This window comes from Struthio camelus, chromosome W (assembly GCF_040807025.1).
Source record: "Struthio camelus isolate bStrCam1 chromosome W, bStrCam1.hap1, whole genome shotgun sequence".
NCBI classification, from domain to species: Eukaryota; Metazoa; Chordata; class Aves; order Struthioniformes; family Struthionidae; genus Struthio; species Struthio camelus.
The window spans coordinates 11,463,941-11,477,648 of NC_090981.1; positions in this window are offsets into that span (position 1 = coordinate 11,463,941).

Sequence of the window (13,708 nt, forward strand, 5' to 3'; positions counted from 1 at the left end):
AAGGGGGCGAAGGGGGCGAAGGCGAGAGAGAAAGGGCCGAAGGCGGCGAAGGCGAGAGAGAGGAGGGGGTGAAGGCGAGAGAGGAGGGGGCGAAGGCGAGAGAGAAGGGGGCGAAGGGGGCGAAGGCGAGAGAGGAGGGGGCGAAGGGGGCGAAGGCGAGAGAGGAGGATGCGAAGGCGAGAGAGAAGGGGGCGAAGGCGGCGAAGGCGAGAGAGAAGGGGGCAAAGGCGAGAGAGAAGGGGGCGAAGGGGAGAGCGAAGGGGGCGAAGGCGAGAGAGAAGGGGGTGAAGGGGAGAGCGAAGGGGGCGAAGGCGAGAGCGAAGGGTGCGAAGGCGAGAGAGAAGGGGGCGAAGGCGAGAGAGAAGGGGCCGAAGGCGGCGAAGGCGAGAGAGAAGGGGGCGAAGGGAGCGAAGGCGAGAGAGGGCGAAGGCGAGAGAGAAGGGGGCGAAGGCGAGAGAGGAGGGGGCGAAGGGGGCGAAGGCAAGAGAGAAGGGGGCGAAGGCAGCGAAGGCGAGAGAGGGCGAAGGCGAGAGCGAAGGGGCCGAAGGCGAGAGAGAAGGGGTGAAGGGGAGAGAGAAGGGGGCGAAGGGGGCGAAGACGAGAGAGGAGGGGGCGAAGGCGAGAGAGAAGGGGGCGAAGGCGAGAGAGGAGGGGGCGAAGGCAGCGAAGGCGAGAGAGAAGGGGGCGAAGGCGAGAGAGAAGGGGGCGAAGGGGGCGAAGGCGAGAGAGAAGGAAGCGAAGGCGGCGAAGGAAAGAGAGAAGGGGGCAAAGGCGAGAGAGAAGGGGGCGAAGGGGGCGAAGGCGAGAGAGAAGGGGCTGAAGGGGGCGAAGGCGAGATGGAGGAGGGGGCGAAGGAGAGAGAGAAGGGGGCGAAGGGGGCGAAGGCGAGATAGAGGAGGGGGCGAAGGCGAGAGAGGAGGGGGCGAAGGTGAGAGAGAAGGGGGCGAAGGCAGCGAAGGCGAGAGGCGGCAAAGGCGAGAGAGAAGGGGGCGAAGGCAGCGAAGGCGAGAGGGGGCGAAGGCGAGAGAGAAGGGGGCGAAGGCGAGAGAGAAGGGGGCGAAGGGGAGAGTGAAGGGGGCGAAGGGGGTGAAGGCGAGAGCGAAGGGGGCGAAGGCGTGAGAGGAGGGGGCGAAGGCGAGAGAGAAGGGGGCGAAGGCAGCGAAGGCGAGAGAGAAGGGGGCGAAGGCAGCGAAGGGGGCGAAGGCGAGAGAGGAGGGGGCGAAGGGGGCGAAGGCGAGAGAGAAGGGGGCGAAGGGAGCGAAGGCGAGAGAGAAGGAAGCGAAGGCGGCGAAGGTAAGAGAGAAGGGGGCGAAGGGGAGAGTGAAGGGGGCGAAGGGGGCGAAGGCGAGAGAGAAAGGGCCGAAGGCGGCGAAGGCGAGAGAGAGGAGGGGGTGAAGGCGAGAGAGGAGGGGGCGAAGGCGAGAGAGAAGGGGGCGAAGGGGGCGAAGGCGAGAGAGGAGGGGGCAAAGGCGAGAGAGAAGGGGGCGAAGGCGGCGAAGGCGAGAGAGAAGGGGGCGAAGGCGAGAGAGAAGGGGGCGAAGGCAGCGAAGGCGAGAGAGGGCGAAGGCGAGAGAGAAGGGGGCGAAGGGGGCGAAGGCGAGAGAGAAGGGGGGAAGGGAGCGAAGGCGAGAGAGAAGGGGCGAAGGGGGTGAAGGCGAGAGAGGAGGGGGCGAAGGCGAGAGAAGGGGGGGAAGGGGGAGAAGGCGAGAGAGGAGGGGGCGAAGGGGAGAGAGGAGGGGGCGAAGCGGGCGAAGGCGAGGGCGAAAGGGGCGAAGGGGGCGAAGGCGAGGGCGAAGGGGGCGAAGGGGGCGAAGGCGAGAGAGAAGGGGGCGAAGGGGGCGAAGGCAAGAGCGAAGGGGGCGAAGGCAAGAGCGAAGGGGGCGAAGACAGCGAAGGCGCGAGAGAAGGGGGCGAAGGCGAGAGAGAAGGGGGCGAAGGCAGCGAAGGCGAGAGAGAAGGGGGCAAAGGCGAGAGAGAAGGGGGCGAAGGGGGCGAAGGCGAGAGAGGGCGAAGGCAAGGGCGAAGGGGGCGAAGGCGAGAGAGAAGGGGGCGAAGGCAGCGAAGGCAAGAGAGGGCGAAGGCGAGAGAGAAGGGGGCGAAGGCGAGAGAGAAGGGGCGAAGGCGAGAGCGAAGGGGGCGAAGGCAGCAAAGGCGAGAGAGGGCGAAGGCGAGAGAGAAGGGGGCGAAGGCAGCGAAGGCGAGAGAGGGCGAAGGCGAGAGAGAAGGGGGCGAAGGCGAGAGAGGAGGGGGCGAAGGCGAGAGAGGAGGGGGCGAAGGGGCCGAAGGCGAGAGAGAAGGGGGCGAAGGCGAGAGGGAAGGGGGCGAAGGCAGCGAAGGCGAGAGAGAAGGGGGCGAAGGCGAGAGAGAAGGGGGCGAAGGCGAGAGAGAAGGGGGTGAAGTGGAGAGCGAAGGGGGCGAAGGCGAGAGAGAAGGGTGCGAAGGCGAGAGAGAAGGGGGCGAAGGCGAGAGAGAAGGGGGTGAAGTGGAGAGCGAAGGGGGCGAAGGCGAGAGCGAAGGGTGTGAAGGCGAGAGAGAAGGGGGCGAAGGCGAGAGAGAAGGGGGCGAAGGCAGCGAAGGCGAGAGAGAAGGGGGCGAAGGCGAGAGAGAAGGGGGCGAAGGGAGCGAAGGCGAGAGCGAAGGGGGCGAAGGCGAGAGAGGAGGGGGCGAAGGGGGCGAAGGCGAGAGAGAAGGGGGCGAAGGCAAGGGCGAAGGGGGTGAAGGCGAGAGCGAAGGGGGCGAAGGCGAGAGAGAAGGGGGCGAAGTGGGCGAAGGCGAGAGAGAAGGGGGCGAAGGGGGCGAAGGCGAGAGAGGAGGGGGCGAAGGCGAGAGAGAAGGGGGCGAAGGGGGCGAAGGCGAGAGAGGAGGGGGCGAAGGCGGCGAAGGCAAGAGAGAAGGGGGCAAAGGCGAGAGGGAAGGGGGCGAAGGGGGCGAAGGCGAGAGAGAAGGGGCCGAAGGCGGCGAAGGCGAGTTAGAGGAGGGGGCGAAGGCGAGAGAGGAGGGGGCGAAGGCGAGAGAGAACGGGGCGAAGGCGGCGAAGGCGAGAGAGAAGGGGGCGAAGGCAGCGAAGGCGAGAGAGGGCGAAGGCGAGAGAGAAGGGGGCGAAGGCGGCGAAGGCGAGAGAGAAGGGGGGAAGGGAGCGAAGGCGAGAGAGAAGGGGCGAAGGGGGTGAAGGCGAGAGAGGAGGGGGCGAAGGCGAGAGAAGGGGGGGAAGGGGGAGAAGGCGAGAGAGGAGGGGGCGAAGGGGAGAGAGGAGGGGGCGAAGCGGGCGAAGGCGAGGGCGAAAGGGGCGAAGGGGGCGAAGGCGAGGGCGAAGGGGGCGAAGGGGGCGAAGGCGAGAAAGAAGGGGGCGAAGGGGGCGAAGGCAAGAGCGAAGGGGGCGAAGGCAAGAGCGAAGGGGGCGAAGACAGCGAAGGCGCGAGAGAAGGGGGCGAAGGCGAGAGAGAAGGGGGCGAAGGCAGCGAAGGCGAGAGAGAAGGGGGCAAAGGCGAGAGAGAAGGGGGCGAAGGGGGCGAAGGCGAGAGAGGGCGAAGGCAAGGGCGAAGGGGGCGAAGGCGAGAGAGAAGGGGGCGAAGGCAGCGAAGGCAAGAGAGGGCGAAGGCGAGAGAGAAGGGGGCGAAGGCGAGAGAGAAGGGGCGAAGGCGAGAGCGAAGGGGGCGAAGGCAGCAAAGGCGAGAGAGGGCGAAGGCGAGAGAGAAGGGGGCGAAGGCAGCGAAGGCGAGAGAGGGCGAAGGCGAGAGAGAAGGGGGCGAAGGCGAGAGAGGAGGGGGCGAAGGCGAGAGAGGAGGGGGGAAGGGAGCGAAGGCGAGAGAGAAGGGGGCGAAGGCGAGAGGGAAGGGGGCGAAGGCAGCGAAGGCGAGAGAGAAGGGGGCGAAGGCGAGAGAGAAGGGGGCGAAGGCAAGAGAGAAGGGGGTGAAGTGGAGAGCGAAGGGGGCGAAGGCGAGAGAGAAGGGTGCGAAGGCGAGAGAGAAGGGGGCGAAGGCGAGAGAGAAGGGGGTGAAGTGGAGAGCGAAGGGGGCGAAGGCGAGAGCGAAGGGGGCGAAGGCGAGAGAGAAGGGGGCGAAGGCGAGAGAGAAGGGGGCGAAGGCAGCGAAGGCGAGAGAGAAGGGGGCGAAGGCGAGAGAGAAGGGGGCGAAGGGAGCGAAGGCGAGAGCGAAGGGGGCGAAGGCGAGAGAGGAGGGGGCGAAGGGGGCGAAGGCGAGAGAGAAGGGGGCGAAGGCAAGGGCGAAGGGGGTGAAGGCGAGAGCGAAGGGGGCGAAGGCGAGAGAGAAGGGGGCGAAGTGGGCGAAGGCGAGAGAGAAGGGGGCGAAGGGGGCGAAGGCGAGAGAGGAGGGGGCGAAGGCGAGAGAGAAGGGGGCGAAGGGGGCGAAGGCGAGAGAGGAGGGGGCGAAGGCGGCGAAGGCAAGAGAGAAGGGGGCAAAGGCGAGAGGGAAGGGGGCGAAGGGGGCGAAGGCGAGAGAGAAGGGGCCGAAGGCGGCGAAGGCGAGTTAGAGGAGGGGGCGAAGGCGAGAGAGGAGGGGGCGAAGGCGAGAGAGAACGGGGCGAAGGCGGCGAAGGCGAGAGAGAAGGGGGCGAAGGCAGCGAAGGCGAGAGAGGGCGAAGGCGAGAGAGAAGGGGGCGAAGGCGGCGAAGGCGAGAGAGAAGGGGGGGAAGGGAGCGAAGGCGAGAGAGAAGGGGCGAAGGGGGTGAAGGCGAGAGCGAAGGGGGCGAAGGCGAGAGAGAAGGGGGGGAAGGGGGAGAAGGCGAGAGAGGAGGGGGCGAAGGGGAGAGAGGAGGGGGCGAAGGGGGCGAAGGGGAGAGAGGAGGGGGCGAAGGGGGCGAAGGCGAGGGCGAAGGGGGCGAAGGGGGCGAAGGCGAGGGCGAAGGGGGCGAAGGGGGCGAAGGCGAGAGCGAAGAGGGCGAAGGGGGCGAAGGCAAGAGCGAAGGGGGCGAAGGCGAGAGCAAAGGGGGCGAAGACAGCGAAGGCGAGAGAGAAGGGGGCGAAGTCGAGAGAGAAGGGGGCGAAGGCAGCGAAGGCGAGAGAGAAGGGGGCGAAGGCGAGAGAGAAGGGGGCGAAGGGGGCGAAGGCGAGAGAGGAGGGGGCAAAGGCGAGAGAGAAGGGGGCGAAGGCGAGAGAGAAGGGGGCGAAGGGAGCGAAGGCGAGAGAGGGCGAAGGCGAGAGAGAAGGGGGCGAAGGCGAGAGAGAAGGGGGCGAAGGCAAGAGAGAAGGAGGTGAAGGTGAGAGCGAAGGGGGCGAAGGCAGCGAAGGCGAGAGAGGGCGAAGGCGAGAGAGAAGGGGGCGAAGGCGGGAGAGGAGGGGGCGAAGGGGGCGAAGGCGAGAGAGGAGGGGGCGAAGGCGAGAGAGGAGGGGGCGAAGGGGGCGAAGGCGAGAGAGAAGGGGGTGAAGGGGAGAGCGAAGGGTGCGAAGGCGAGAGAGAAGGGGGCGAAGGCGAGAGAGAAGGGGGCGAAGGCAGCGAAGGCGAGAGCGAAGGGGGCGAAGGCGAGAGAGGAGGGGGCGAAGGGGGCGAAGGCGAGAGCGAAGAGGGCGAAGGCAAGGGCGAAGGGGGTGAAGGCGAGAGCGAAGGGGGCGAAGGCGAGAGCGAAGGGGGCGAAGTGGGCGAAGGCGAGAGAGAAGGGGGCGAAGGCGGCGAAGGCAAGAAAGAAGGGGGCGAAGGCCAGAGAGAAGGGGGCGAAGGGGGCGAAGGCGAGAGAGGAGGGGGCGAAGGCCATAGAGGAGGGGGCGAAGGGGGCGAAGGCGAGAGAGAAGGGGGCGAAGGGGAGAGCGAAGGGGGCGAAGGGGGCGAAGGCGAGAGAGAAGGAAGCGAAGGCAGCGAAGGCAAGAGAGAAGGGGGCAAAGGCGAGAGGGAAGGGGGCGAAGGCGCGAGAGAAGGGGCCGAAGGCGGCGAAGGCGAGATAGAGGAGGGGGCGAAGGCGAGAGAGGAGGGGGCGAGGGCGAGAGAGAACGGGGCGAAGGGGGCGAAGGCGAGATAGGAGGGGGCGAAGGCGGCGAAGGCGAGAGAGAAGGGGGCGAAGGCGAGAGAGAAGGGGGCGAAGGGTGCGAAGGCGAGAGAGGAGGGGGCGAAGGGGGCGAAGGCGAGAGGGGGCGAAGGCGAGAGAGAAGGAGGCGAAGGCAGCGAAGGCGAGAGAGGGCGAAGGCGAGACAGAAGGGGGCGAAGGCGAGAGAGAAGGGGGCGAAGGCAGCGAAGGCGAGAGAGAAAGGGGCGAAGGCGAGAGAGAAGGGGGCGAAGGCAGCGAAGGCGAGAGAGAAGGGGGCGAAGGCGAGAGAGGAGGGGGCGAAGGGGGCGAAGGCGAGAGAGGAGGGGGCGAAGGCGGCGAAGGCGAGAGAGAAGGGGGCGAAGGCGAGAGAGAAGGGGGCGAAGGGGGCGAAGGCGAGAGAGGAGGGGGCGAAGGCGGCGAAGGCAAGAGAGAAGGGGGCGAAGGCGAGAGAGAAGGGGGCGAAGGCAGCGAAGGCGAGAGGGGGCGAAGGCGAGAGAGAAGGGGGCGAAGGCAGCGAAGGCGAGAGAGGGCGAAGGCGAGAGAGAAGGGGGCGAAGGCGAGAGAGAAGGGGGCGAAGGGAGCGAAGGCGAGAGCGAAGGTGGCGAAGGCGAGAGAGGAGGGGGCGAAGGGGGCGAAGGCGAGAGAGAACGGGGCGAAGGCGAGGGCGAAGGGGGCGAAGGCGAGAGCGAAGGGGGCCAAGGGGGCGAAGACGAGAGAGAAGGGGGCGAAGGCGAGAGAGTAGGGGGCGAAGGGGGCGAAGGCAAGAGAGAAGGGGGCGAAGGCGAGAGAGAAGGGGGCGAAGGGGGCGAAGGCGAGAGAGGAGGGGGCGAAGGGGGCGAAGGCGAGAGAGAAGGGGGCGAAGGCAGCGAAGGCGAGAGAGGGCGAAGGCGAAAGCAAAGGGGGCAAAGGCGAGAGAGGAGGGGGCGAAGGGGGCGAAGGCGAGAGAGAAGGGGGCGAAGGCAGTGAAGGCGAGAGAGGGCGAAGGCGAAAGCAAAGGGGGCAAAGGCGAGAGAGGAGGGGTGAAGGGGAGAGAGAAGGGGGCGAAGGGGGCGAAGGCGAGAGCGAAGGGGGCGAAGGCGAGAGAGAAGGGGGCGAAGGCGAGAGAGGAGGGGGCGACGGCAGTGAAGGCGAGAGAGAAGGGGGCGAAGGCGAGAGAAAAGGGGGTGAAGGGAGTGAAGGCGAGAGCGAAGGGGGCGAAGGCGAGAGAGGAGGGGGCGAAGGGGGCGAAGGCGAGAGCGAAGGGGGCGAAGGCGAGGGCGAAGGGGGCGAAGGCGAGAGAGAAGGGGGCGAAGGCGAGAGAGAAGGGGGTGAAGGCAGCGAAGGCGAGAGGCGGCGAAGGCGAGAGAGAAGGGGGTGAAGGCGAGAGAGAAGGGGGCGAAGGCAGCGAAGGCGAGAGGGGGCGAAGGCGAGAGAGAAGGGGGCGAAGGGGAGAGCGAAGGGGGCGAAGGGGGCGAAGGCGAGAGAGAAGGGGGCGAAGGCGAGAGAGAAGGGGGCGAAGGGAGCGAAGGGGGCGAAGGCGAGAGAGGAGGGGGCGAAGGGGGCGAAGGCGAGAGCGAAGGGGGCGAAGGCAAGAGCGAAGGGGGCGAAGGGGGCGAAGGCGAGAGAGAAGGAAGCAAAGGCGGCGAAGGTAAGAGAGAAGGGGGCGAAGGGGAGAGCGAAGGGGGCGAAGGGGGCGAAGGCGAGAGAGAAAGGGCCGAAGGCGGTGAAGGCGAGAGAGAGGAGGGGGCGAAGGCGAGAGAGGAGGGGGCGAAGGCGAGAGCGAAGGGGGCGAAGGGGGCGAAGGCGAGAGAGGAGGGGGCGAAGGGGGCGAAGGCGAGAGAGGAGGATGCGAAGGCGAGAGAGAAGGGGGCGAAGGCAGCGAAGGCGAGAGAGAAGGGAGCGAAGGCGATAGAGGAGGGGGCGAAGGGGGCGAAGGCGAGAGTGAAGGGGGCAAAGGCGAGGGCGAAGGGGGCGAAGGCGAGAGAGAGAAGGGGGCGAAGGCAGCGTAGGCGAGAGAGGGCGAAGGCGAGAGCGAAGGGGCCGAAGGCGAGAGAGAAGGGGTGAAGGGGAGAGAGAAGGGGGCGAAGGCGAGAGAGGAGGGGGCGAAGGGGGCGAAGGCGAGAGAGAAGGGGGCGAAGGCGAGAGAGAAGGGGGCGAAGGGAGCGAAGGCGAGAGAGAAGGGGGCGAAGGCGAGAGAGGAGGGGGCGAAGGGGGCGAAGGCGAGAGAGAAGGGGGCGAAGGCGAGAGAGAAGGGGGCGAAGGCGAGAGAGAAGGGGGCGAAGGCAGCGAAGGCGAGAGGCGACGAAGGCGAGAGAGAAGGGGGTGAAGGCTAGAGAGAAGGGGGCGAAGGCAGCGAAGGGGAGAGGGGGCGAAGGCGAGAGAGAAGGGGGCGAAGGCGAGAGAGGAGGGGGCGAAGGGGAGAGAGGAGGGGGCGAAGGGGGCGTAGGCGAGAGAGGAGGGGGCGAAGGGGGCGAAGGCGAGAGAGGAGGATGCGAAGGCGAGAGAGAAGGGGGCGAAGGCAGCGAAGGCGAGAGAGAAGGGAGCGAAGGCGAGAGAGGAGGGGGCGAAGGGGGCGAAGGCGAGAGTGAAGGGGGCAAAGGCGAGGGCGAAGGGGGCGAAGGCGAGAGAGAGAAGGGGGCGAAGGCAGCGTAGGCGAGAGAGGGCGAAGGCGAGAGCGAAGGGGCCGAAGGCGAGAGAGAAGGGGTGAAGGGGAGAGAGAAGGGGGCGAAGGCGAGAGAGAAGGGGGCGAAGGGGGCGAAGGCGAGAGAGAAGGGGGCGAAGGCGAGAGAGAAGGGGGCGAGGGAGCGAAGGCGAGAGAGAAGGGGGCGAAGGCGAGAGAGGAGGGGGCGAAGGGGGCGAAGGCGAGAGAGAAGGGGGCGAAGGCGAGAGAGGAGGGGGCGAAGGCGAGAGAGAAGGGGGCGAAGGCGAGAGAGAAGGGGGTGAAGGCAGCGAAGGTGAGAGGCGACGAAAGCGAGAGAGAAGGGGGTGAAGGCGAGAGAGAAGGGGGCGAAGGCAGCGAAGGCGAGAGGGGGCGAAGGCGAGAGAGAAGGGGGCGAAGGCGAGAGAGGAGGGGGCGAAGGGGAGAGCGAAGGGGGCGAAGGGGGCGAAGGCGAGAGAGAAGGGGGCGAAGGCGAGAGAGAAGGGGGCGAAGGCGAGAGAGAAGGGGGCGAAGGCAGCGAAGGCGAGAGAGAAGGGGGCGAAGGCGAGAGAGAAGGGGTGAAGGGGAGAGAGAAGGGGGCGAAGGCGAGAGAGAAGGGGTGAAGGGGAGAGAGAAGGGGGCGAAGGGGGCGAAGGCGAGAGAGAAGGGGGCGAAGGCGAGAGAGAAGGGGGCGAAGGCATCGAAGGCGAGAGGGGGCGAAAGCGAGAGAGAAGGGGGCGAAGGGGAGAGCGAAGGGGGCGAAGGGGGCGAAGGCGAGAGCGAAGGGGGCGAAGGCGAGAGAGGAGGGGGCGAAGGCGAGAGAGAAGGGCGCGAAGGCAGCGAAGGCGAGAGAGAAGGGGGCGAAGGCGAGAGAGAAGGGGGCGAAGGGAGCGAAGGGGGCGAAGGCGAGAGAGGAGGGGGCGAAGGGGGCGAAGGCGAGAGCGAAGGCGAGAGGCGAGAGCGAAGGGGGCGAAGGGGGCGAAGGCGAGAGAGAAGGAAGCGAAGGCGGCGAAGGTAAGAGAGAAGGGGGCGAAGGCGAGAGAGAAGGGGGCGAAGGGGGCGAAGGCGAGAGAGAAAGGGCCGAAGGCGGCGAAGACGAGAGAGAGGAGGGGGCGAAGGCGAGAGAGGAGGGGGCGAAGGCGAGAGAGGAGGGGGCGAAGGGGGCGAAGGCGAGAGAGGAGGGGGCAAAGGCGAGAGAGAAGGGGGCGAAGGGGGCGAAGGCGAGAGAGAAGGGGGCGAAGGGGGCGAAGGCGAGAGAGGAGGGGGGGAAGGGAGCGAAGGCGAGAGAGAAGGGGCGAAGGGGGTGAAGGCGAGAGCGAAGGGGGCGAAGGCGAGAGAGAAGGGGGGGAAGGGGGCGAAGGCGAGAGAGGAGGGGGCGAAGGCGAGAGAGGAGGGGGCGAAGGCGAGAGAGAAGGGGGCGAAGGCAGCGAAGGCGAGAGGGGGCGAAGGCGAGAGAGAAGGGGGCGAAGGCGAGAGAGAAGGGGGCGAAGGCAGCGAAGGCGAGAGAGGGTGAAGGCGAGAGAGAAGGGGGCGAAGGCAGCGAAGGCGAGAGAGGGCGAAGGCGAGAGAGAAGGGGGCGAAGGCGAGAGAGGAGGGGGCGAAGGCGAGAGAGAAGGGGGCGAAGGGGGCGAAGGCGAGAGGGGGCGAAGGCGAGAGAGAAGGGGGCGAAGGCGGCGAAGGCAGCGAAGGCGAGAGAGGGGAGATAGATGAGTGCGAAGGGAGCAAAGGCCAGAGAGGGCGAAGGCGACAGAGAAGAGAGCGAAGGCGAGAGAGAAGAGAGCGAAGGGAGCGAAGGCGAGAGAGGGCGAAGGCGAGAGCGAAGGGAGCGAAGGGAGAGAAGGCGAGAGAGGGAGAAGGCGAGAGAGAAGAGGGCGAAAGCGAGAAAGAAGAGAGCGAAGGGAGCAAAGGCCAGAGAGGGCGAAGGCGAGAGCGAAGGGAGCAAAGGCCAGAGAGGGCGAAGGCGAGAGCGAAGGGGGCGAAGGCGAGAGAAAAGGGGGCGAAGGCGAGAGTGAAGAGGGCGAAGGGAGCGAAGGCGAGAGAGTACCAAGGCGAGAGAGAATGGAGAGAAGGCGAGAAAGAAGAGAGCGAAGGGAGCAAAGGAAGAGAGGGCGAAGGCAAGAGCGAAGGGAGCAAAGGCCAGAGAGGGCGAAGGCGAGAGCGAAGGGGGCGAAGGCGAGGGCGAAGGGGGCGGCGAAGGCGAGGGCGAAGGGGGCGGCGAGGGCGAGGGCGAAGTGGGCGGCGAAGGGGAGGGCGAAGGCGGCGGCGAAGGGGAGGGCGAAGGGGAGAGCGAAGGGGGCGAAGGCGAGGGCGAAGGGGGCGAAGGCGAGGGCGAAGGGGAGAGCGAAGGGGGCGAAGGGGGCGAGGGCGAAGGGGGCAAAGGGGAGAGCGAAGGGGGCGAAGGGGAGGGTGAAGGGGGCGAAGGCGAGAGAGGAGGGGGCGAAGGGGGCGAAGGTGAGAGAGAATGGGGCGAAGGTGAGAGAGAATGGGGCGAAGGCGAGAGCGAAGGGGGCGAAGGGGGCGAAGGCGAGAGAGAAGGGTGCGAAGGCGAGAGAGAAGGGGGCGAAGGCAGCAAAGGCGAGAGAGGGCGAAGGCAGGAGAGAAGGGGGCGAAGGCGAGGGCGAAGGGGGCGAAGGGGGCGAAGGCGAGAGCGAAGAGGGCGAAGGGGGCGAAGGCAAGAGCGAAGGGGGCGAAGGCGAGAGCAAAGGGGGCGAAGACAGCGAAGGCGAGAGAGAAGGGGGCGAAGGCGAGAGAGAAGGGGGCGAAGGGAGCGAAGGCGAGAGAGAAGGCGGCGAAGGCGAGAGAGAAGGGGGTGAAGGGGAGAGCGAAGGGGGCGAAGGCGAGAGCGAAGGGTGCGAAGGCGAGAGAGAAGGGGGCGAAGGCGAGAGAGAAGGGGGCGAAGGGAGCGAAGGCGAGAGCGAAGGGGGCGAAGGCGAGAGAGGAGGGGGCGAAAGGGGCAAAGGCGAGAGAGAAGGGGGGGAAGGCAGCGAAGGCAAGAGAGAAGGGGGCAAAGGCGAGAGAGAAGGGGGCGAAGGGGGCGAAGGCGAGAGAGAAGGGGCCGAAGGCGGCGAAGGCGAGATAGAGGAGGGGGCGAAGGCGAGAGAGGAGGGGGCGAAGGTGAGAGAGAAGGGGGCGAAGGCGAGAGAGGAGGGGGCGAAGGCGGCGAAGGCGAGAGAGAAGGGGGCGAAGGCGAGAGAGAAGGGGGCGAAGGCGAGAGAGGAGGGGGCGAAGGCGGCGAAGGCAAGAGAGAAGGGGGCGAAGGCGAGAGAGGAGGGGGCGAAGGCAGCGAAGGCGAGAGGGGGCGAAGGCGAGAGAGAAGGGGGCGAAGGCAGCGAAGGCGAGAGAGGGCGAAGGCGAGAGAGAAGGGTGCGAAGGCGAGAGAGAAGGGGGCGAAGGGAGCGAAGGCGAGAGCGAAGGGGCCGAAGGCGAGAGAGAAGGGGTGAAGGGGAGAGAGAAGGGGGCGAAGGGGGCGAAGGCGAGAGCGAAGGGGGCGAAGGTGAGAGAGAAGGGGGCGAAGGCGAGAGAGGAGGGGGCGAAGGCAGCGAAGGCGAGAGAGAAGGGGGCGAAGGCGAGAGAGAAGGGGGCGAAGGCGAGAGAGGAGGGGGCGAAGGCAGCGAAGGCGAGAGAGAAGGGGGCGAAGGCGAGAGAGAAGGGGGCGAAGGGGGCGAAGGCGAGAGAGAAGGGGGCGAAGGGGGCGAAGGCGAGAGAGGAGGGGGCGAAGGCGAGAGAGAAGGGGGCGAAGGCGAGAGAGAAGGGGGCGAAGGCAGCGAAGGCGAGAGAGGGCGAAGGCGAGAGAGAAGGGGGCGAAGGCGAGAGAGAAGGGGGCGAAGTCAAGAGAGAAGGGGGTGAAGGCGAGAGCGAAGGGGGCGAAGGCAGCAAAGGCGAGAGAGGGCGAAGGCGAGAGAGAAGGGGGCGAAGGCAGCGAAGGCGAGAGAGGGCGAAGGTGAAAGAGAAGGGGGCGAAGGAGAGAGAGGAGGGGGCGAAGGGGGCGAAGGCGAGAGAGGAGGGGGCGAAGGCGAGAGAGGAGGGGGCGAAGGGGGCGAAGGCGAGAGAGAAGGGGGCGAAGGCGAGAGGGAAGGGGGCGAAGGCAGCGAAGGCGAGAGAGAAGGGGGCGAAGGCGAGAGAGAAGGGGGTGAAGGGGAGAGGGAAGGGTGCGAAGGCGAGAGAGAAGGGGGTGAAGGCGAGAGAGAAGGGGGCGAAGGCAGCGAAGGCGAGAGAGAAGGGGGCGAAGGCGAGAGAGAAGGGGGCGAAGGGAGCGAAGGCGAGAGCGAAGGGGGCGAAGGCGAGAGAGGAGGGGGCGAAGGGGGCGAAGGCGAGAGCGAAGAGGGCGAAGGCAAGGGCGAAGGGGGTGAAGGCGAGAGCGAAGGGGGCGAAGGCGAGAGCGAAGGGGGCGAAGTGGGCGAAGGCGAGAGAGAAGGGGGCGAAGGCGGCGAAGGCGAGAGAGGGCGAAGGCGAGAGAGAAGGGGGCCAAGGGGGCGAAGGCGAGAGAGAAGGGGCCGAAGGCGGCGAAGGCGAGATAGGAGGGGGCGAAGGGGGCGAAGGCGAGAGAGAAGGGGGCGAAGGCGAGAGAGGAGGGGGCGAAGGCAGCGAAGGCGAGAGAGAAGGGGGCGAAGGCGAGAGAGAAGGGGGCGAAGGGGGCGAAGGCGAGAGAGGAGGGGGCGAAGGCGAGAGAGAAGGGGGCGAAGGCGAGAGAGAAGGGGGCGAAGGCAGCGAAGGCGAGAGAGGGCGAAGGCGAGAGAGAAGGGGGCGAAGGCGAGAGAGAAGGGGGCGAAGGCGAGAGAGAAGGGGGTGAAGGCAGCGAAGGCGAGAGGCGGCGAAGGCGAGAGAGAAGGGGGTGAAGGCGAGAGAGAAGGGGGCGAAGGCAGCGAAGGCGAGAGGGGGCGAAGGCGAGAGAGAAGGGGGCGAAGGGGAGAGCGAAGGGGGCGAAGGGGGCGAAGGCGAGAGAGAAGGGGGCGAAGGCGAGAGAGAAGGGGGCGAAGGGAGCGAAGGGGGCGAAGGCGAGAGAGGAGGGGGCGAAGGGGGCGAAGGCGAGAGCGAAGGGGGCGAAGGCAAGAGCGAAGGGGGCGAAGGGGGCGAAGGCGAGAGAGAAGGAAGCAAAGGCGGCGAAGGTAAGAGAGAAGG